We start from the raw sequence: 17,461 nt of genomic DNA on the forward strand, positions 1-17,461 counted from the left end.
CTAATAGTCACTACATTGACATGAATGTTTTGCCCTTTTCATATTTTAGATGTAATGTAATGAACATACATTTTGTTTTAAATATACAGTTGGTCTGTAGATTATTGGACCAAGATAGTTTTTGAAATGTTGCTGCTGTACACTACCACAGTGAATTTTAAATCAAGTAATTAAGATGTGATTGAAGTGCAGACGGTCAGCTTTAATTTGAGGAGGTAGGCATATCATTATCATTGTCAAAGGGTGCAATTAAGAGACACCTTCATGAAATGTAATACATAGGGTTTACAACAAGGTGCAAATTAATTACATTCAAGAACCAAAAGGTCCAGGGTCATCGGCTATATACTGTATATAGCTATATATCATTTTATATTCCACGCACAAATAGTACATTCACAGAGAAATGTAGCCACAGTTATACGAGTGCAGAAGCATCTGTCTTAGATTGCAGGACAAACAGGACATTTCCTGTAGGTGTATCAGTGAACTCACCACACACTAGAACAGTTGACTGTGAGCAAACATTACGCTACAATTTTCACGGGCCATGCTTTAAACTTAACTGCACAACCTGATGGATGAGTTCTTTTTAGTTTCAAAGAAACAGGAGGGGTACTTCCCACAAGCTGATCTGCATAGGCCTACTCAGTGTCTTCCTGAGTCATGCTGATTATCACGGTTGCTCCTTCTCCTCGAACTGCTGAGATTAATTAAACTGAGCTCACACTGCAATACTTTATCTGCGATGTGGAGGTTTAAGTTTTTCATTACCAAATAGTATAAATCAGTGTATCAGTAGGATTAAACTTGGGGGACATAGTAACTTTATTGGTCGTACGCCAATACATAACACCAATGCCAAGAAGGCCCGATTAGGCTTTGCCAGAAAACATCTAAGAGCACCCACACAGTTCTGGAAAATATTTTTTGGGGCAGATGAAAACAAGATTAACTTCTACCAGAATGATGGGAAGGCAAAGGTATTGGTAAGGACGGAAATCTGAAGCATAGTACATCAACTGTCAGACACGGTAGAGGCAATGTGATGGCATGGGCCTGTGTGGCAGCCAGTGTAACTGGGCTTATTGATGATGTGACTGCTGACAGAAAAGCAGGATGAATTCTGAAGTGCACAGGGCTATACTCTGTGCTCTGATTCACACAAAGGCTGCAAAACTGATCGAACAGCTTCACAGTCCAACTGGATAATGACCTGAAGCATATACCAAAAGCTTCTGAAGAGATTCTCGAGTCACAGAAATTGGATATTCTTCAGTGGCCAAGTCAGTCACCTGGTTTAGACCCAATAGAGCATGCTTTTCAGTCATTAAATATAAATCTGAATGCAGAGAAACCCACAAACAAGCAGCAATGGATTTCCATCCATCAGTATTAAAAAACAGCACTTATATTTAAATGTGTGTTAGTTTGTCCAATTTATTTTGAGCTTCTGAAACTGGAGGACTGTGTGTAAAAATGGCTGTAATTCCTAAACAGTTAATGCAAATTTCCACTAACACTGTCTGAACTAAAGCCAAAGGTATGCACTTCAATCACATCTCTAATGTTTGATTTAAAATCCACTGTGGTGATGAACAGAGGCAAAACACCAAAACTGTGTCGGGGCCAACAAATTAGGGGCTTAACTGTGTGTGGTGTGTGTTTTTCCTTTAGTTTGATCACACACGGTGCTAACATGTGTGAACATGCAACTTTACCTTCTGCTAGTATAGGCAGGCACAGCAGTTCCATACACATTAATACAATTATACATGACCACAATCTCTTCCAAGTTGGCCCAGTTAAGGCACTTATTCTCCACGCTGCACTCTGACAGTTACCGCACTACCTGCTACTTGCAGTTTAATTACCTTCACCTACACAACCTTTTGCATAATTTACTTTCAGGTGTGGTTTTAAGAGCCATTCGTGTTCATTCAGTGTTGTTTCGAAGGTTTGGAGTGGCAGGTGGTTAACTCAAGGACAGTCTGTAGCAAGCTGCAGAGATTTGTTCCAGCCTGTCACCTAACACCGTTTTGACTGAAATGAAATAATATCCCCCATTATATGCGATTAACTGTTACATAATAAAGTTCGGGTAGTCATTTGTTATATAACATATTTTGTATATAGTAAAGCAAAATTTGTATTTCTCAGACAGAGAAAAATTGTAGTTAAGGTTCATTTTGGGGGCAAAGTCATTCAGAGATAAATTCTGCAACCCTTGAAGAAAAATATATTTTTTTCACCTCGTGCAATTCAGTTATTTTGAAAAGATGGTTTGAGATTGCAGAGTTAGAAAATTCATCCAGTCGATGTATGAAGAACCGATTTTATTATGTGAATACAGAGTGCAGAGTTGATTCAGAGGCTTTGACCTCTTCTCACTCAGCGGAGAAACATTTCTAAAGCCAATACACAATATATCACTTGTGTTGTCATTATTATTTGATAATGTCTATTTTGTGCAGTCATTCAACTGGAGAGTCTCCAAAACAATGACTACAACCTTGAGAGAAGTGTTGCAAAATTTATTATAATCCAAAACAGTCACAATACTCCGGCAAGGGTGTTAAATTGGTCGGCTACGGTGTGTGTGAATCGGATTGACAATGCATTGCTAATCAAAGAGAGAAAAATAGATTGAGCCACTGTAACTAATTCATAGCAACAATGCAAAGACCATCAATGTGGGCGGCAGCAACACAATGCAGAAAGTAGCAGCAGAATGCAAAACATCGTTCAAAAGCAGACACAATAAAACAGCCAGCTAAACTGACAGGATTAAATCTTAAAGATCTCTGCGTTTGTGCTGATAGCACACGCAGAGCCCAGATAACACTTTACATAATTAGCATCACCTAAGCTTCAGCTTTGTGCTCACTGGTTGTGGGTAAGAAACATCTCTTACTTTAGGACTGAAGTGCATCTGACATGATACAAGTTCTTGGGTCACAAGTATCAAAAAATGTTTTTGATTAACATATTTTTAACAAGTTTAAGAACAATCGAAATAGAGGGGAAAAGTATCTATCATGTGCTGACCTACATTGAAACAGTGGCAGTAAAACTCAGCAGCCAACTTTGAGTCCCACCTTTGTTTGTGCAAATGAATCAAACTAAAAGCTAACTGTGTTCATAAGGAAAACGTATGGCAGCCTAAAGGCTTTAATAGTAGTAAACATGGAATAATTTTGAACTGCTAATCTGCCCGTGCGCTGCATTTTATTTTAATTATTTATTTTTTTAAATGGATTGGATTCCATAGCTAGGAAGACTAAAGAGCAGCCTTTAATATGTACACACCAATGCTAGCTCAGTTCAAGAAAATTAAGAGGATAAAGCTTCAGGTAATACATGCCGGCAATGACGCACATATTAATACTTGTGAAATAAAACCTGCACAGCGAGGTATTGTCTCTGGGTAAATCTATCTCAAATGTCCTTGTTCATTCGGACTGATGGGGAAAAAAAACATACAAAGTTATATAACGAGTTATCGCATGCACTTGGCAGGGATGGCAAGGCACCTGTGCAGTCTGCCCAACTAAAGTCTATGTGTGGGAAACGCAACCTTTAGTTCTCATCAGAGCTAAAATTCACCCCACTCACTTTTTATACTGAACTATGTGCTTTGCAGTCAAGCCCCCGTTTCAGGCAGCGCAGAAAATTGCTTGTGAATTTTTTAACACCGATAATAAACATTAACCTACTAGGATTTGGCGTCCACATATGTGGACATCACATTTTGGGTTATTTAGACCAAAATACTCAATTTTGCTCTACAAGGGCCTGATATCCACTTACAAGGATATTATACTGCTACTGTTCTATCGAAATTTTAAATGAATATCCTCATATGTGGCTCTCATTTTTCTTAGAAACAGAAATCAGGTAAAAAAAAAATAAATCTGGTAATTCTTTATTTTTACGTTTAACGGTTCCCATTATGCTTAAATATCAAAGGAAATTAAAAATGCATGCCGTGGAAGAGTTTCGGTCTTAGGAGGTTAAACTGGTCTCATGGTAGAACTTTGCCTAAAAAATGATGAAAATCGAAGATCTTTTCACAAATTTTACTAAATGTCATATATATCTGGAGAACACCTTTGACAGTATTCAAAATGAATAATAATTTCAAAAAAAGGATTTCTCCTGTGATTTTCTAACAGACATTGAAAATAATACTGTATGCTTTTATTTGGTTTATTCACCCTGTGGGAAGATTGTGGCTTTGAAATGAAGAGAATCTCAGCACCCTTTGCTCTGTCCTTTTGATGCTAAACATGCAGTGACAGCCACTATAGAAGTGACCCACCGTTCTTCCATCTAGCCCTCATTATTCGCGCCATGGCTGCTGCGCCTGCATCCTGTTTCATCTCATTCTGTCTTAAACTTAGGTCTACAGCATGAAACCAGCACCTTGTGTTATGTGTAGCGCGCATAAAAATGTATGGGCTCACGTGTAGTTTCAGGACATCAGAGGTGTCATCAAAAGAGATTACAGGCAGAGTTTTTTAAATTTATTTTTTATTTTTGGATATTTGCTCTTCTTGTTAAAATCAGGTTGTTAAAAAGTTTACAGGGATCTCAGCATCTTACCAGGGACTGGCTGCTTAGAAAGTGAAGCTGTTCTCTGAATTTGATATTCCATTCATCCCATAAACTAAGCATCATCTTTACTTTTTCATCCAGTTCAGCTTTGACATTTTCATTTTGCAAGTAATCCATCTCAAGTCTCAGTTGGCAAAAGATTTTGTCCAACGAGAACGTTTGAAGAAGGCGAAATGACAGTCGGTTATGTGGCTTCATGTAATAAGACGACATGTTTTGCACTTTTAGTCATGACTAATTCACAGGCTCAATGAGCCCCTCAGAGTTTCCCACACATCAAAGTAGAAACAGGCCTAAGAGTGCTTTGCATGTCTTTATTTATTTTATAATTTTCTCATTTGAGTCTCACGCTGTCCTCACTATTTCCTGCACTGCCCGTGATGCGGACGGGCATGATGAGGTAAAATACCTTCAAATGGGTCAGCAGAGAGACCAATCAGCCGCAGCACCATCTGTTCCTCTAATGACTACCTGGCTGCTCTGTGATGTGACACGGTTGGCTGGAGAGGCTCCATAGAAAACGTTCTGTCATTAAGCCTCTGCATTTCCACCAACTCTGCACAACTGATGACACCTGATCAGGCCTGTCTCACTTTTTAACATACAAAATTACAGCCTCAGTTCCTACTGCTGCCGTGCCCCTTCATCACTGGGGACAAAAGGAGTCAGTGATTATTCCAGCGTGTATACAGTGAAACACAATGAACAGTATCTCCCTTTGTTCTCACTTTGTTAAAACTGGAATACATCCCAGAAAGACGCTGTCGTTTCTTACGCCCTGTCTGAAAATATTTTCAGTAACAAGTAATGATCTGCTTCAGAATTTTGGTAATGCTGTTCTTTGACTGAGTGACACAATGTCCTTATTGTTTAAACTAGGATAAAATGAAACGACCTCCAACTATCTTAAAAGGTTTAGATAAATTAAAACATTCTTGTCAAAGCTGAAAGACTACGCAAACTATTTAATTATTAACAGATACTTTAAAGGTAAATAATCTAAAAGATTTAGGACTCCTGTTTTTCGATTTATTGTCGATAAAGAACGAAATGTTAAATTGTCCATATACATACAAGCTTTCAAGAAATCTACCACTTTGGTATCAAGTTTGTCTCATCTTGTGCTTTAGTTTTACAACCTGGCAGCATTTTATATTGCGACTATAGTGGTACAGCTACTATATTAAGGTGTAGATAGGCAGCTGCAGTAGCTTTAGCAGTAAAATATCATCTCTACAGAGTTTTAGTATTTACAAAAGTTTCAACTGAAGGTTTTTACAAACAAATGGATTAATGGGATTGAAAAATAATGAATTAATCAAATAGTTTGTGGCCTTTTAAGCGACAATAAGCAAAGATGAGATCATGAATGAGATCCTCTTTCCTTTCTTTACTATATAAATTAAAAATTTCAGATTAATTAAGATTTTGTTCAGAGACACAAACTTAGCTTTTGTGGTCTCAGCACCCAGTACACAAGTTGAGACCAAGATTGGACAAATGCCAGCGCTATATCAGAAAGAGCATCTGGTGCATCTGAGCCAAACCAAGCTCTGGAAACAAGGCAGCACACTGGTCTTAGTGTTACCCTTAGCTAATGTGTTTTTGTCTTCCCAGCAAGAAGTCAGATTCCAGTTAAGTTGATCTGCACTGACATTATGCCTCGTAATCAAGGAGAAACAAACCCCAGGACTGCCTGCAGCCTTTAGCTTTATATGGATATGGTAAGACATTAAGTGTGAAAGAATCATTATAATTCACACAAACAAGTAAACTATGATTTTCAACTATATAATCCACAGCACTTCCCAGGGTTCCTGATTTACCTCAGCTGTATGACTGACAGTGATTGATTGAATAGTAGAGAAGTTCAGGTAATTTAATGGCTAGTAGACAATGCCATTTGTTCATCCAGAAGTACAGTACATCCAGAAGTACAGTACAAATGAATGAGTTTCCGGTTTATGAGGACATGGCAGGTCAGCCGATGTGTGTAAGCCTGGCTGTGAGTTAATGCCAAAAATCCGGGGCACTCTCTGTAACACTGAGCACTCAAAGTTTTGTTAGCTTGACAATGTGCAGTTATACAGGGAGTGCAGAATTATTAGGCAAATGAGTATTTTGTCCACATCATCCTCTTCATGCATGTTGTCTTACTCCAAGCTGTATAGGCTCGAAAGCCTACTACCAATTAAGCATATTAGGTGATGTGCATCTCTGTAATGAGAAGGGGTGTGGTCTAATGACATCAACACCCTATATCAGGTGTGCATAATTATTAGGCAACGTCCTTTCCTTTGGCAAAATGGGTCAAAAGAAGGACTTGACAGGCTCAGAAAAGTCAAAAATAGTGAGATATCTTGCAGAGGGATGCAGCAGTCTCAAAATTGCAAAGCTTCTGAAGCGTGATCATCGAACAATCAAGCGTTTCATTCAAAATAGTCAACAGGGTCGCAAGAAGCGTGTGGAAAAACCAAGGCCAAAATAACTGCCCATGAACTGAGAAAAGTCAAGCGTGCAGCTGCCAAGATGCCACTTGCCACCAGTTTGGCCATATTTCAGAGCTGCAACATCACTGGAGTGCCCAAAAGCACAAGGTGTGCAATACTCAGAGACATGGCCAAGGTAAGAAAGGCTGAAAGACGACCACCACTGAACAAGACACACAAGCTGAAACGTCAAGACTGGGCCAAGAAATATCTCAAGACTGGTTTTTCTAAGGTTTTATGGACTGATGAAATGAGAGTGAGTCTTGATGGGCCAGATGGATGGGCCCGTGGCTGGATTGGTAAAGGGCAGAGAGCTCCAGTCCGACTCAGACGCCAGCAAGGTGGAGGTGGAGTACTGGTTTGGGCTGGTATCATCAAAGATGAGCTTGTGGGGCCTTTTCGGGTTGAGGATGGAGTCAAGCTCAACTCCCAGTCCTACTGCCAGTTTCTGGAAGACACCTTCTTCAAGCAGTGGTACAGGAAGAAGTCTGCATCCTTCAAGAAAAACATGATTTTCATGCAGGACAATGCTCCATCACACGCGTCCAAGTACTCCACAGCGTGGCTGGCAAGAAAGGGTATAAAAGAAGAAAAACTAATGACATGGCCCCTTGTTCACCTGATCTGAACCCCATTGAGAACCTGTGGTCCATCATCAAATGTGAGATTTACAAGGAGGGAAAACAGTACACCTCTCTGAACAGTGTCTGGGAGGCTGTGGTTGCTGCTGCACGCAATGTTGATGGTGAACAGATCAAACACTGACAGAATCCATGGATGGCAGGCTTTTGAGTGTCCTTGCAAAGAAAGGTGGCTATATTGGTCGCTGATTTGTTTTTGTTTTGTTTTTGAATGTCAGAAATGTATATTTGTGAATGTGGAGATGTTATATTGGTTTCACTGGTAAAAATAAATAATTGAAATGGGTATATATTTGTTTTTTGTTAAGTTGCCTAATAATTATGCACAGTAATAGTCACCTGCACACACAGATATCCCCCTAAAATAGCTAAAACTAAAAACAAACTAAAAACTACTTCCAAAAACATTCAGCTTTGATATTAATGAGTTTTTTGGGTTCATTGAGAACATGGTTGTTGTTCAATAATAAAATTATTCCTCAAAAATACAACTTGCCTAATAATTCTGCACTCCCTTTATATTTGGGGCATTATATTTCTAGTTCATGATCTTTTAGAGCCAGTCAGTCATGTTTGGGATAAATTACAACGCTTAAAAAATATCAGCTCTGCTTTAATCTCATGTTTAAGAAACAAAGTGTTTGTATTTTGTTTTGCATAAAAGAATGAAAGTAACTTACAGTAAAATGTCTTAAATAAGTTGAAAGTCTTTTCTATTTTCCTGAAACATCACAATTATTATACTAATGTATGACCCACATAAAAATGTTGATATATGTGAAAATGTGAAAGAGTCACTGTCATGAATAAATTACATTATGAAATGTTTAGGTCTTATAAGACTGTAGACATGGAAATGTTTTGCACCTTCCTTTTTATATATTGGACCAGATTTTATTATAATTTGGTAAAAGACATGTAATAGATGTAGTTCATGTAGTTCAAAGTATTAATGTGATAACTGACTGAAATTAAAGCTGTCACTGGATACTGAGGCTCACCGAGGTTAAGTATCTCATTCAGTACACTTGTATTTGGAATAGATGGAGACATTTGTCACATTCAGAATTTAAACTAAATAGATATTTATAGGAAATTACAAGATGGGTAAATTCTTCAAATGAGGGAAAATCGCAAGTCTGTTGCAGATATGTTGCTGTCTATATGCACAGAAATTTGCATTAAACAGAAGTTCACATTGACTACTTACATTTAGAAACTAATTAGAGGAGAAACTTGAAACATAAATTAAAAAAATTAGCCCCACAAATAGTGATTCAGTTACTGCATGATGGCAGTTTAACCAGAAAATGACATAGGCACTCAGCAAGCTTGCTTTTATAGGAATATAACCAGAATGCAGCCAGAGGGCAACCAGCTGAGTCAACTTCCATATTGTAATAAGATGTATCACAGATGAGTTAAGCTCAATGTGCAGACTGACCCAGATTGATTGCAACGTGTCTGTCTGTGTTTATATATTAGATGGCAATTACTTGTAACCCTTCATCAGTCTGCCTCAGAGTAATTGATTGCAGTCCATGTGAGTCAGAATCCATTTGTTGAGTGATAGGCTGTTGCATCTTTAACCTCTGGGTGACCAGTTGGTCACCATATCTACTTACAGTCAGTCGTTGAATGTAAAAAATAAAATAAAAATGTAAATGCAGTCACTGGACAGGAAGATATTTTTCCCAGTTGCAGGGAAGTTGCCATCCTGTTTTTACTGTAATATGACTAAGCCTTAAAAAAAATAAAAAATACTGAGGTGGTTTTGTACTGTCACATGTCAGATGTAGGAGTTTGAAATCCATAAACCTACTTTTTTCCTTGGTGTCTGTTTAACATAGCATTCCCTTTAGCACAACTAACATTCATCGGTCACTCGATTGAAGTGATATTAGATGTGAATATCAAATATTTAAACATTCAAAAGTGTCATCCCACCTAGTGACTTCATAGTGTACTGGTTTACCTGTTCACCGAACAAGCAAAAGGTCCCTGGTGTGCTTTTGGGAGGAGGCACAAATTCCTTGGGGATTGTGTCAGGAAGGGCAAATCTGCCGAATCGAACATGTGGCTCTATGTGCTACAGTGACCAGGTATGAATACGGGAGCAGCTGAAAGTAGCTGTGAGCAAAATGGTCACACCTGCACGTTTTGTATAAAATTTGAGGAATCCATCCGTTTTTCATTTTTAAGAAAAAAGACTTGAGTGGCAGATCTGGATTTGGGTTGAATAAGTAAAAGACATCACTGTGTAATTAGGAGTAAGTCAGTAATTAATACTTTCTATTTGGGATAGAAATGCATAACTCAATCCACATGATATCTGAGGAATCAAGCTACCAGTCCAGCAACAGTTTGGAGAAAACAGCTTCCCGTTTTCACAGAGCGTCTTAAAGGTCATTTATACACATACAACAAAGAAAGTGCTTCCTGGACTTGCTGAAATACATATTTAATAAAAGCTCCGTAAGATAAAAACTGAACCAGCAGCCCTTTATACTAATAAAAGTACTATTCAGCATTTATAATCACACATAGTCACACATAAGTTGCTCATAGCACAGCTTCAGTAGTGATGGGGATATAGGTATGGCATTTTTCAAGAAAAGGAATGCCTCTTCCTTTTTCTACTAAACATGTAGAAAAGTGTGGAGTGAGTTCAGTGTGGAGTGTCTCCACGCCCTATAGACCAGTTTACTTTTAGAGCTGTCTGTTGCACAGCACACAAAAACAGCTTGTCCAAACACAAAATGGCCACCACAGGAGGGCCCCTCACTCATTTCAGTTTATTGAAAATTGCAAGAGCCTTAGGCAGTAAGAGGGAAGTATAAAGGGAAGACTCAAAGGAAAGCAAATGCATGCAAATTTTGGTTGTGTAAAGATGCTAACATACTAAAGTGTAGAGCCATTGTTCTGTATGAGTAATTTAATATAAATTAATTCTTTTTTTTAGCACTGAGCGGTCTCCGTAATCAGGGTTTTATTTATCTCTGCTGCTGAGATTAAAGAACTTCCAAGGAGCTTATAAATTATTGAATTACTCGGGTCCTAAACAGCAGTGGTGCACGCTATGCCCTTATCTAATCTAATCATTTTTCACCCGTAAACAAATCTGTAGATATTAGTACAATCAGATCAGCAATCTCATGTATACGCTACAATTATTTATTGCATATTGTACCTTCACTACACCACGTCAGAATAATTAAGTTGCTGGCTATCACAGCATTAAATCAGCAGCTCTTGAGCATATGTTTGCAGGATGAGCAGATACAGACACATTATCCAGTTCTATAGAAACAGTAGTTCACAAAGTGGCTGATCTGATTGATGCAGAGCAGCCGACCCCATTGATGTACCATTTCACAACGACAGTCTAATGGGATCATGTTAATTAACAATATCATTATTCTATATTGCATTTCCCTCAGATCAGTAAAGTGCAATAAACTGTTTTATCTATTTTCATAGTCTTCCAGCCGCCTGTGATAAATTGAGAAATTAGTGCGGGTTATTCATTTTATTTAGTTTCTTGACAGTTTCCATGGAATCCAGAGAAACGCTGAATGCTATTTCTTACAAATCTTGACATTTCCACGGCACCACTTTCCTGTGCTGCGGCATTAAATGCCCATCAAACTAACAGCCTGTAAAAACATTTCTGGGATGAATTACAGGTGTAAAAGTGAGCTGTGAATTTAGAAAGCTTTCTGCAAGTCATTGTTTGCTCTAAGTTTTGAAAGTTGTTTCAAATATTGATGAGGTGGTTGACAGATTAAAACTGGCAAGGAGCTGCACCACGACAGCATGTCCTTTCCAAGCTGTAAAGCAGACCATTTTATATTCTGTGTGTTGCATGCTGCACTGGGTGCCTTTTGTTGAAGGGAACCAACAAAGGTGAGCAGTGGCCAGCATTTGTTTTGAGAGAAAACAGAAGCCCCCAGTTGATTTTTTGTGTTTGCTCTGCTTTTAAAATATTCAACTCAACCTCATTGCTAACACCCGATAGCAGAGAAGAGTCCCAGAAGTACCCACTGAGTCGGAAACTTTAAATCTTCATCCCACCTGTCGTTCCTGTGTCAGCGCTATTACGCTTCTTGCACTGAGTACATGCCTGCCTGTCAAGTCAGGGTGAAACTTGGAAATGAATCTTATTGTTTCCGACACCGCTAATGGTTTATTTACAGCCCCAGCAATAGTTTCTGTGTCTGAAGGTGGATCCCTTGGAAAGCTTCATGTTCCGGCTTGTTAATAGGTACATTTGTGTCCCAGAGGAGTGGAGATGCTCGAGGACAACCTCATGCAAGCAAACAATTAGTTGCACTGGAATTAACTGTTATGCAAAATATAACAAAAACAAAAGCGCAGCACAAGACAGAAAAAAAAAAACATGGTTATGTTTCCTGGAAACTGTATTTATATATTTCTACTTAGCTCGGGTTTTTTAAGTATGTTTTGAGGCAGTATAATTGCTGCTTGGATAATATTCAGTGGAGCCTTTTTTTCAATGCTTGTCGTTTTTCTCATGAAATTCACTTGAACAGTATCCACTTCATATACCTAATGTTGTACACATAATGTCTTATGGTGTACTAAAAGTGTTCAGTGTTCAGGGCCAACTCTGAACACTATATGATTTGGCAAGTATAAAAAAGAAATATCGATTTCCTCGTCTTCAATTCAGGGTCACGGAGGGGGCTAGAGGCTAACCTAGCAGTCACATGGTCAGAGACAGGGTACACCATGGCAGTTCATCAGACTATTGCAGAGCTAACACAGAGACAGAACCATTCCCAGTCATATTCACACCTATGGCCGATTTAGAAACATCAGTTAGCTTAACCCCATGCACCCATGCATGTTTTGGGGCTATGGGAGGAAGCCAAAGTAGCAACAGACACAAGGAGACCATGCGAACGTCAGCCATGGATTTGAACCCAAGATCTTCTTGCTGTAAAGTAATGATGCTAACAGCTGCACCACAATGCCACCCCGAGCATCATGCAATAATGGCAAACAATAGGGGAATATAATTAAGGGCACAGGGTTACTTGCAGTTACTATGATTGCTCTGTTTGTCTCGCAGCACATAGTCGTGTGAAAAAGAAAGTTTTCAAGGTGCCAGGGTCCTTTGGCTCCTCTACCACCAGGGTTGAAAGTTGATATTTAGAGTTTGTCAAATGTGATGCTGTATTATGGCCAGACGTCTCCACTTTGGTATCGTGTGTCCAAACGACATTGTTGCAGAAGTCATTTGGTTTGTTCAGATGCAGCTTTGTAAACTTAAGCCACGCTTCTGTGTTCTTTATGGAGAAAAGAGGCATTGTTCTCACAACCCTTGCAAACATAGAATACTTGTTCAGTATCTTTTCAGATTTTATTGTCCTGAATTTTAACATTTATTATGTAACTCTTGAGCTTTTTTGCAGACTGAGCATTGCATGTTCTGACCTTGGGGTGAATTTGCTGAGACGTCCACTGCTGGGAAGATTGGCTGCAGTTTTCAATGGCTTCCACTTGTGAATCTTGCTCACTGTGAAATGATGGACTTTAAATTGTTTGGAAATGACCTTATAACCCTTCCCAGATTGATAGGCAGCCACAGTTGTTTCACGAACATCTTTGTTGATGTCTTTTGTCCTTGGCATTGCGTTAGTACACACGTAAATGCTCCAAACCAGCACAGACAACTGACAAAACATCTGCTTTTGTAAAGATGATCACACTTGCTGATGGCCAATTAATTTTGAGTAGTTTTAATTCTCAAGATTGGACAGACGTAGACAAAATAAGGTATCTGGTTAAGTCAGCCACCGTGAATGTTGTCGGCTTAAACAGGCTGGTAATTTCACCTGGAGCAAGCCAGTGGAATGGTAGCTTAATAACACAGATGGGGAAAAACACATATCCGCCTGTCTGTTTTGTGTCTTCTGCCTCTCAAATTTTAAAACAAGCTCTCATTTACATTGTATATTTAATCATCATCAGTTAGTCTTATTAGTATTTGTTAATATATTCATTTACTTCAAGTTAAGAATATACCCATACGATATCATCTCTCCTCTTCTGACTAAAGTAACAGTGAATCCTGTTTATGTTTTGAATTTATCAAAAGTTTTCATTCAGCTTAATGTTGCATCACTTATTTGATTGCCTGTATAGATTTCCCCCCAGTGTTTGGCTTGCTATAATAGCAGAACACAATTTAGATGAAGCCCTAAGCATAAAATATGCAAATGACAGCATCCCACTAATATTTCAGTCAGGAAGCAATAAAGGCGAGAGTCTGTGGAAAATAGAGAATCTGATTGTGTGTTCATCTGATTTTAAATCCTCTCCCTCTATGTATTATTTGCTATATGCATGTATATACTTTATTTCACCAAAAAAAAAAAGGGGTTTTTTAGGTTAAAAATCAGTTCCTGACACCTCATTTAGCAGTTATTGCACTGAGGTTGACCCGCAGGAGCTCATCAGCTTGCTTAGCCTCAGGTGAAACTGATTTTTTGGCTTTCACACTATAGATTTATTTAACAGATAAGGGACACAGAGACCAGGTCAGTTCAGTGACTGAGTCTTGGTTGCTGCTCTCTAATCTCAATTTGAAATGATTTGAGCTCTGTGACATGGCGTATTATCCTGCTGATAGTAGCCATCATAAAATGGGTACACTGTGAGCATAAAGGGATGGACAGGGCCGGCAACAATACTCACGTAAGTTGTAGTAAGAGGCCCAGAGTGTGCCAGGAAAATATCCCCCACACCATTAAAAGTCTGAACCCCTGACCAATGCCAAGTTCTGCTCCACCATCGGAATGTTAGAGCAGAAATCAAGGCTCATCAGACCAGGCAACATTCTTCTAACTCTTTAAAACCAAGTGATATTTGATACATGAGTTTTTGTGAGTTTTTTAAGACTTCTACATGATCACCGATTTATTTTTTTTTTGCCCCAAAAAACCCCCCAAAAAAGTAACAAATACTATAAAAATGTAAACTCACATATTCAAAATAATATTTATTTATTTGTTTCATTTAATCAGAAGGTTGAATAAATACACACTTTTTTCAAAAGAAAATAAATATTGAAATTTCTGGCAATTATTTCATGGTTCAGGCTTTAAAGGGCTTGTCTTCTGTTGTCCATTTTTGTAGAGCCTGTTTAAACTGTTTCCTTTCTCAGCTGACAGGAGAGGCACTCGGTGTGGTCTTCTGTGGTCAGAGTAGTCCTTCCTATCAGAACAAAGCAGCCTGGCCATTCTCCTCTGCCATTAACAGGGAGAGCACTTTCATCTACAGAACTGCTGCGTACTGGATATTTTTTAAGGCTATTCTCTGTGAACCCCAGAGGTGGTTGTGTGGGGAAATCCCAGATCTGCGGTTTGTGAAATTGGATATTTGCATTAACTCACATGTGAATAATTGTACCTGATAAACAAACAGATGAGTGCAAATTAGAGCATGCAACTTTCCCAATGTATGCCAATGTATTTCTTCTGTTATCTTATCTTATATTAAGAGAAGGTGAACCCAAAGTGACATTTTATTTTTAAAGAAAAGTTTTTCTGTGCCACTGTTGCAGCACGTTTTTAATTACAAAGTTTGATTTTCAAAGCTTTTTAATTTCAAAATCATATTTTATAACTCTTTTATTTCATAGTAGAAGATCAATTCTAGTTGTGTGATTTCATTTCGTATCAAACTTGCTGTTCAGAATGATCCGTGATGAGTGATTACAACTTCATAATGTATGCACTTTATCTGTTAGCATCAAAACAGGAAAGCTAGCTTAGCAAAGCAAAAAGAACATAAAAACAGGAAGAAAATAAATGAACTGGCTCTACATATTCAGTGGTTTTATTTAAAGCCTGTTGTCATCGCTGTTGCCACATTATTCAGTAGAGGTCTGTGTTTTCTCCCTTGATATATTAAAGCCATCTGTGTTTCCAGAAGAGCAGCTCTTACAGTACACAACAGTTTTCTGCAATGTAACATTTATAGAGACGGAGTGATGAAAAAGCTTTATAGGCTCATTCATGTTTAAGGGTTCCAGTGTTATAGTTGACAAAAAGTCTTTTCAGCGGAGCTTTTTGCTTGATTTATGTTTAATAAAACCAGAAAAAAGGCTCATAAAATGTGGAGGTTCAATTGGGGAAAACATAAATAGTCCTGAAACGAGTGCATGGTCACTCTTCCATTTTTTCCAAGGATGATGAAGTCTCAGTTACAAGCAAGCAAATGTGGCTTTTGCCAATAAACTGCTGGGCGGGAAGATTTAAGGTTTTACCACTTGCTGTGCTACAATAGTCGTATTATTTTTTTCTCACATCTCCGCTTCATCAGGCGGTCCTGTCACCAGAATTTCATTAGCTGTATCATTTAATTTGTTACTAGCCAGGTCAGGACAAGGAGAGTCCAACCTTCATAAAACCAACAATAAATAAGAAGCAGGAGCATGTTCTTATTAAAATGTAAAGCATGTATTATAATATTATTATGTCCAAAGTCCTGCCATTAGAATGACATATCATTAAAAGTATAACTAGCAATTTTCGAAAGTGTCAAGTCAAATGAAACCCAAAGTAATCAATTTAAATTTTTGGCACAGGCCCTCCTTAATACTCCAGCTTTGTACGAACCAGTTAATTCAATCTGGCAATCTATTAGCTCTGAGACGTCGGTATTGGAAAAACACTTTAGAGACCTGTCTACAGATGGTCACGGGGCCATGAATCAAAACATTTTTGTTGTGTGCAGAGGAGTGCGTAATAGCCCTTTTTAGAAACTAGTCCACCAAACAGTCAACCTAGACGCTCGCAGAAAGAAATGTCGTGTTGATGAATGAATGTCTTTGTGCCCTGCTCCTCATACAATTTTACTGGTTGCGATATAATAAATCACGATAAATTGAATCTCTTCTGGTAGTATAGGCTAATTATGCCCCCCGCCACCCTCTCCGTTCCCCTCCCTGTTGTGTTTCTGTCGTGCTTCGTGTCCTAAAGGTTCAGTGCCTAAACACGAAGCTGTGTGCACCTGTTCCTTCCATATAGACCATTTTATTTTACCATCTTGCTGCCAACTGGGCCAATCTGTTCACACAGAATGGGACATTTCATTTGTGACAGTGTGACATCCTATGCTATGGAGAATGCTTGAAATAATAGCGCTGCAAAGGTCTGGGAACGCACTTGGAGGCTCTGCTCTGTGCTATAGCAAGAGAAACAAAAGCAGAGACACCCACATATGGCTTCACTCATATGGATGAAGTGTATCAATCTAAAAGATGGTGCTCATCATCTTCAATATTACTTTTCTTCATATTGTTGGTACAGTGATTGGATCCTGATCTCACCCATGATTAAAATCCATTTTTCATTATCTTTAGACCTGATACCTTGTCGGATACCTTGTCTCAAACTTGGCAGGTGCTTTTAGGCCTAAAATGCTGCTTTAGACTAGTCCAATTTTAGTCAGTTAGATCAGTTGATTATACACTATACTGTATCATACCTGCAGGAGGTGCTCATATATGGAAACCAATGCCATGAAACTCCCAGCACAGGTTTTTCTGTGCTGATGTTAACATCAGAGGAGATTTGAATCAGCCTTACTAGACTACTACAGGGAGTGCAGAATTATTAGGCAAATGAGTATTTTGTCCACATCATCCTCTTCATGCATGTTGTCTTACTCCAAGCTGTATAG

The 17,461-nt window shown here is 38.5% G+C and overlaps 1 protein-coding gene across 1 annotated transcript in view; it reads left to right on the forward strand.

The window, feature by feature from the left end:
• b3galt1b (UDP-Gal:betaGlcNAc beta 1,3-galactosyltransferase, polypeptide 1b) overlaps window positions 1–17,461 on the forward strand; it is a 60,567-nt gene that overhangs the window by 32,378 nt on the left and 10,728 nt on the right. The gene's annotated exons all lie outside the window — the stretch shown is intronic.

The sequence above is a fragment of the Haplochromis burtoni genome, unplaced genomic scaffold (genome assembly GCF_018398535.1).
Source record: "Haplochromis burtoni strain Fernald_Lab_line unplaced genomic scaffold, NCSU_Asbu1 Contig_29, whole genome shotgun sequence".
NCBI lineage: Eukaryota > Metazoa > Chordata > Actinopteri > Cichliformes > Cichlidae > Haplochromis > Haplochromis burtoni.